We start from the raw sequence: 7227 nt of genomic DNA, 5'->3' as shown, positions 1-7227 counted from the left end.
CACACACACACACACACAGTATACTCAGTAGTAGAGTTATTTACTGCAGACAGACAGACATGTTGTACTGAGCAGTAGACATATTTACTGCAAACACACAGACAGTATGTCTGCAGTAAAGATGTCTGCTCAGTATACTGTTTGTGTATCCTGAGCAGTACAGATATTTACTGCACACAGACAGTATACTGAGTAGTAGACATATTTACTGCAGATATACAGACAGTATGTCTGTAGTAAAGATGTCTACTGCTTAGTATACTGTTTGTGTATCACAAGCAGTACAGATATTTACTGCACACACAGTATACTGAGTAGTAGACATATTTACTGCAGACACACAGACAGTATGTCTCTAGTAAAGATGTCTACTGCTCAGTATACTGTTTGTGTATCCTGAGCAGTACAGATATTTACTGCACACACACACACACACAGTATACTCAGTAGTAGAGATATTTACTGCAGACACACACACACAGTGTACTGAGCGGTAGACATATTTACTGCAAACACACAGACAGTATGTCTGCAGTAAAGATGTCAAGTGCTCAGTATACTGTTTGTGTATCCCAAGCAGCACAGATATTTACTGCACACACACACAGTATACTGAGTAGTAGACATATTTACTGCAAACACACAGACAGTATGTCTGCAGTAAAGATGTCTACTGCTCAGTGTACCGTTTGTGTATCCTGAGCAGTACAGATATTTACTGCACACACATGCAGTATACTGATTAGTAGACATATTTACTGCAAACACACAGACAGTATGTCTGAGATGTCTACTGCTCAGTATATTGTTTGTGTATCCTGAGCAGTACAGATATTTACTGCACACACAGAGTATACGGAGTAGTTCAGATATTTACTGCACACACACAGTATACTCCCTTCCATGGGCCCACCACCCATGGGAGGGGTCTCAGGGGGCAGGTGCAGAGAGAGATGGGCAGCAGTCGGAGGCGGGGACCCTGGCGGTCCGACCCCCGGTTGCAGAAGCTTGCGTGGAACGTGGAACGTCACCTCTCTGGTGGGGAAGGAGCCTGAGCTGGTGTGCGAGGTTGAGAGGTACCGGCTAGATATAGTCGGGCTCGCCTCGACGCACAGCATGGACTCCGGAACCAGTTTCAATGAGAGGGGTTGGACGCTCTACCACTCTGGGGTTGCCCCCGGTGAGAGGCGCAGAGCGGGGGTGGGAATGCTTGTTTCCCCCCGGCTCGGCGCCTGTACGTTGGGGTTCACCCCGGTGGACGAGAGGGTAGCCTCCCTTCGCCTTCGGGTGGGGGGGACGGGTCCTGACTGTCATCTGTGCCTATGCACCGAATGGCAGTTCAGAGTACCCACCCTTTTTGGAGTCTTTGGAGGGCGTGCTGGAGAGCGCTCCCTCTGGGGACTCCCTCGTCCTTCTTGGGGACTTCAATGCTCACGTGGGCAGCGACAGTGAGACCTGGAGGGGCGTGATTGGGAGGAACGGCCCCCCTGATCTGAACCCGAGCGGTGTTCTGTTATTGGACTTCTGTGTTCGTCATGGATTGTCCATAACGAACACCATGTTCAAGCATAAGGGTGTCCATATGTGCACTTGGCACCAGGACGTCCTCGGCCGTAGTTCGATGATCGACTTTGTGGTCATGTCGTCGGACTTGCAGTCACATGTTTTGGACACTCAGGTGAAGAGAGGGGCGGAGCTGTCAACTGATCACTACCTGGTGGTGAGTTGGCTCCGATGGTGGGGGAGGATGGCGGTCAGACCTGGCAGGCCCAAACGTTCTGTGTGGGTTTGTTGGGAACGTCTGGCTGAATCTCCTGTCAGAAAGAGCTTCGACTCCCACCTCCGGGAGAGCTTCACTTACGTCCCGGGGGAGGCGGGGGACATTGAGTCCGAGTGGACCTTGTTCCGTTCCTCCATTGTCGAGGTGGCTGACCGGAGCTGCAGCCATAAGGTGGCCGGTGCCTGTCATGGCGGCGGCCGTCGAACCCACTGGTGGACACCGGGGGTGAGGGATGCCGTCAAGCTGAAAAGGAGTCCTACAGAACCTTTTTGGCCTGTGGGACTCCTGAAGCAGCTGATGGGTATCGACGTGCTAAGTGGAGTGCGGCCTCGACGGTTGCGGAGGCAAAAACCAGGACGTGGGAGGAGTTCGGTGAGGCCATGGAGAACGACTTTCGAACGGCTTCAAGGAGGTTCTGGACCACCATCCGGCGGCTTAGGCCGGGAAAGCAGTGCACTGTCAAAACTGTGTTCAGTGGGGACGGGGTGCATCTGACCTCGACTGGGGACGTCTTCGGTCGGTAGAGGGAATACTTCAAAGACCTCCTCAATCCCACCAGCAAGTCTTCCTTTGAGGAGGCAGAGTCTGGGGACCCCGTGGCGGTCTCGCCCATCTCTGGGGCTGAGGTCGCTGAGGTACTCAAAAAGCTCCTTGGTGGCCAGGCCCCGGGGGTCGATGAAGTGGGGCTGTCTTGGCTGACACGTCTCTGCAACATCGCGTGGACATCGGGGGCAGTGCCCCTGGACTGGCAGACCGGGGTGGTGGTTCCCCTCTTCAAAAAGGGGGACCGGAGGGTGTGCTCCAACTATAGGGGGATCACACTCCTCAGCCTCTCTGGGAAGGTCTTTTTGGAGGTCCTGGAGAGGAGGGTTCGCAAGATTGTCGAACCTCAGATCCAGGAGGAGCAGTGTGGTTTTCGTCCTGGTTGTGGAACTGTGGACCAGCTCTATACCCTTAGCACGGTCCTGGAGGGTGCATGGGAGTTTGCCCAACCAGTCTACATGTGCTTTTTGGACCGGAGAAGGCGTTCGACCGTGTCCCTCGGGGAGTCCTGTGGGGGGTACTCCGGGAGTATGGGGTTCCGGACCCATTAATACGGGCTATCCGGTCCCTGTATTCTCTGTGCCAGAGCTTGGTCCGCATTGCCAAGTCGGACCTGTTTCCAGTGGGAGTTGGACTCCGCCAGGGCTGCCCTGTCACCGCTTCTAGGCGCAGCCAGGGCGTTGAGGGGCTGCGGTTCCGTGGCCACAGGATTGATTTTTGCGGACGATCTAGTCCTGTTGGCTTCATCGGAGCGTAACCTCCAGCTCTCTCTGGAGCGGTTTGCAGCCGAGTGCGAAGCGGCTGGGATGAGAATCAGCACCTCCAAATCCAAGGCCATGGTTCTCAGCCAGAAAAGGGTGGAGTGCAGCCTCCGGGTTGGGGATGAGATCCTGCCTCAAGTGGAGGAGTTCAAGTATCTCGGGGTCTTGTTCACGAGTGAGGGAAGGATGGAACGGGAGAACGACCGGCGGATCGGTGCAGCTTCTGCAGTGATGCGGACTCTGCGCCGGTCCGTCGTGGTGACATCTTTTTACCAGATGATCTACGTTCCTACCCTCACCTATGGTCACGAGCTTTGGGTAGTGACCGAAAGAATGAGATCGCAAATACAAGCGGCCGATATGAGCTTCCTTCGCAGAGTGGTTGAGATAGGGTGAGAAGCTCGGCCATCCGCGAGGATCTCAGAGTAGAACCGCTGCTCCTTCGCATCGAGAGGAACCAGTTAAGGTGGCTCAGGCATCTCGTGAGGATGCCTTCTGGACGTCTCCCTGGTGAGATGTTCCGGGCACGCCCCTCCAGGAGGCAGCCCCGGGGAAGACCCAGGACACGCTGGAGGGACTATGTCTCTCGGCTGGCCTGGGAACGCCTTGGGGTCACACTGGGAGAGCTGGACGAAGTGGCCGGGGAGAGGGAAGTCTGGGCCTCCCTGCTGAAGCTACTGCCCCCACGACCCGACTCAAACGGATAAGCGGGAGAAGACGAGACGAGACACACAGTATACTGAGAAGTAGACATATTTACTATAGACACACAGACAGTATGTCTGCAGTAAATATGTCTACTGCTCAGTATACTGTTTGTGTATCCTGAGCAGTACAGAAATTTACTGCACACTCACACACACACACACACACACAGTATACTGAGTAGTACAGATATTTACTGCAGACACACACACAGTGTACTGAGCAGTACAGATATTTACTGTACACACACACACACACACACACAGTACTGAGCAGTAGACATATTTACTGCAGACACACATTTGCTGCTAAGTATATATACAGGTACTTGTCCTCTAAAACTCTTTTAGTCAATTAATTAATAATTAATTCTTTTCTGATTATGATATTGATTTATTTTGTCTCACTGAAACTCTGATTTTTTTATTTGCATTTGCATCAGGCTTGATCTTTAAAACAGATTAAGTTATTGTTGTGGGTGATTTTAATATTCACGTGGACAACCACAAGGATGTTTTAGTACTGCGTTTATCTCTGAACAGAACAGAAGCCAATTCTGTCAGAGTGTAAATAAACCGACTCATTGTCTCAACCACACTCTTGATCTTTTCCTCTCATATGGCATTGAAATTGATCATCTAATAGTCTTTACACATAATCCTTTTCTGTCTGACCATTTTTTAATAACCTTTGAGTTTATATTACTGGACTTTAAGCCTTTTGGCAGAAACTCTTACAGCAGATGTTTATCTGATAGTGCTGTAGCCAAATTTAAGGAAGTGATTCCTTCAGTATTGAATTCAGTGCCATGTCTCAATGTAACAGAGGACTTGTCTGCTTCCTTTAGCCCCTCACAAAGAGATCATCTTGTTGATAGTACTACAGGCTCATTACGGACAACTCTAGACTCTATTGCACCTTTGAAAAAGAAGGCAATTAAAGGAGGTTAGCCTCATAGCCAGCGGACTCCACTAAACTGGAAGAATCTCGTTTAGTCTGGCAAAATAATCTTAAAATGTACAGGAAGGCTCTCTGTAATGCCAGAGCAGCCTATTACTCTTCATTAATACAGGAAAATAAGAACAACCCCAGGTTTCTCTTCAGCACTGTTGCCAGGCTAACAGAGAGCCACCGCTCTATTGAGCCATCTATTCCTTTAGGTCTAACTAGTAATGACTTCATGAGCTTCTTTAATGATAAAATTATAACTATTAGAGACAAAATCCATCACCTCTTGCCCTCAGCAGGCACTGATCTGCATTCTTACACAGCAAGTTTGGAAATAGCTGTAAAACCTGATATATATTTATACTGTTTTTCTCCCATCGACCTTCATCAAATAACTTTAATAATTTCTTCATCTAAGCCATCAACCTGTCTCTTAGACCCCCATATGATTAATCTGTCTTTGTTATAGGGATATGTACCACAGCCCTTTAAAGTAGCTGTAATTAAACCTCTTCTTAAAAAGCCCACTCTAGATCCAGAGGTTTTAGTCAATTACAGACCGATATCAAACCTTCCCTTTCTCTCTAAGATACTTGAGAAAGCTGTAGCTAATCAGCTGTGTCACTTTCTCCATAAGAACAGTTTATTTGAGGATTTTCAGTCAGGATTTAGAGTGCATCATAGCACAGAGACCGCATTAGTCAAAGTTACAAATGACCTCCTAATGGCATCAGACAAAGGACTCATCTCTGTACTTGTCCTGTTAGATCTTAGTGCCGCATTTGACACAGGCTGCTCCAGTAAGTTTCTCAGGTCTTTGCAGTTAATTCAGAATGTTGCTGCACTTGTTCTGACAGGAACCAAGATCAGAGATCACATCTCTCCCATTTTGGCTTCCTTGCATTGGCTACCTGTTAAATCTAGAATAGAATTTAAAGTTCTTCCCCTTACATACAATGGTCAGGCACCATGCATGTTACTAACTAAACTTCTTCCCCGGAATATCTGTGCTCTGTCATCCAGCAGGTTCTCATGGATCATGGCTGCTGCTGTGGTCCTGCATGACGTCCACTACACTATATTACTGTCATTATTGTTACCATATCTCCATTACAGTTTATAGTTAGTTGATGATCTATCTCATCACAGGTTCCACTGCTACTGTAATAATTTTATCATTCATTGTAATTCATTGTCATTTTATCATTCATTGTAATTGTTACAATATGTTTGTGTTGATTTGTCCTGTACCCTCCGAGGCTAAATGTGTTTTGTAAATTTGGGCTATACAAATAAGATTTGATTTGATTTGATTTATTCTTTAAATCTCAGCAAGACGGAGGCCTGAAGGTAGGAGGTCAATGTTTGAAAACCTTGCATGCTCTTACTAATTTCTCAAATCTACCTAGTGCAGCTATAATTTTCATGTCTACTTTCTTTTACTAAATTACTAATTTGATTTTTTTTTTTCACAAAAACCTACTGATCTTTAGACTGCTCTAATCCCTGCACCACCATCACAACCAGATATCTTTGTCACCCATGTTTTAGCGCATTGACATCAACATAAGGAGGGAGTGCATCCTGAGAAGCCTTGTTGTCTATGTCAGTGAAGACCCAGATGTGTAAGTTTATTACAATTCTTTCTCGTGTAGTATAATTGTAAACATGCAACATAACGTTTGTTGTTTAGCGTTTTACTTATATTTGTTTGCTGTGTTGTTGTTCAGTCCTCTGCAGCTGAGGATGCAGAGAAGGACATTGCCACCACAGTCGTGGGGATTTACACAATCCGAAGAGATGGACATGAGGAGCCAGAGGACGTGGGAGTTGTGATTGAGGGCATTAAAGTCCTCAACAATGTTGGCAGTGTCATCATAGGGGTTCATCATGCTGTTTGGGCTTTTTTATGATCTAGCCTTTACCGAAAAACTCAAGTACACCTTTGAGTTTTTCCAGAAGATCATTATGAACTTGGATGGACACAAGCTGAATGCAAAGATACAGCAGCTGAAAACCAAGCTGTTTTCATAAGAGGCTGTCCACACAGTCAGCGACAGTCAGCATGGATGGTTTTCTTCTCTATTTATATATGTATATATTTGTATGAGTGAGTTTTTATTCATTTTAAATAAAAACACATGAACCTAATTTTGTGTTATGAAAGAATTTTATTTTAGACCAACTATATTAGTTTGAGTTGTACAAATGTAAATCAGTTTAGGTCAGTTAATGTACTTAATTTATTTTGGCTGTGTTTGATAAAGATGAGTTCAACCAACTCAATTAAATCATATTACAAGGAGGTACTTAGTTCAAGTTGGGGCTACATAAATTTAATGGATGGAAATCCTGCCCGAAATTTATTCAGTGTATTTCAGTGTACCCAAGAAGTCTCATCCATCTGTGCTCAATGACTATAGACCTGTTGCCTTGACGTCCTACATTATGAAAGTCTTAGAGAGACTGGTTTTGGTACATCTCGAACCT

The 7227-nt window shown here is 46.7% G+C and overlaps 1 long non-coding RNA gene across 1 annotated transcript; it reads left to right on the top strand.

The window, feature by feature from the left end:
• Positions 1-6014: 6014 nt before the first annotated feature.
• LOC109142149 (uncharacterized) lies at positions 6015-6907 on the top strand. The gene is made up of 3 exons (XR_003461544.1): positions 6015-6087; positions 6289-6362; positions 6468-6907. It is a non-coding gene; the product is annotated as an uncharacterized LOC109142149 (long non-coding RNA).
• Positions 6908-7227: the final 320 nt, after the last annotated feature.

Source organism: Larimichthys crocea, chromosome XXIII (assembly GCF_000972845.2).
Source record: "Larimichthys crocea isolate SSNF chromosome XXIII, L_crocea_2.0, whole genome shotgun sequence".
Taxonomy (NCBI): Eukaryota; Metazoa; Chordata; class Actinopteri; family Sciaenidae; genus Larimichthys; species Larimichthys crocea.
The sequence above is the reverse complement of the archived record's forward strand: the minus strand, read 5'-3'. Positions and strand labels throughout refer to the sequence as shown.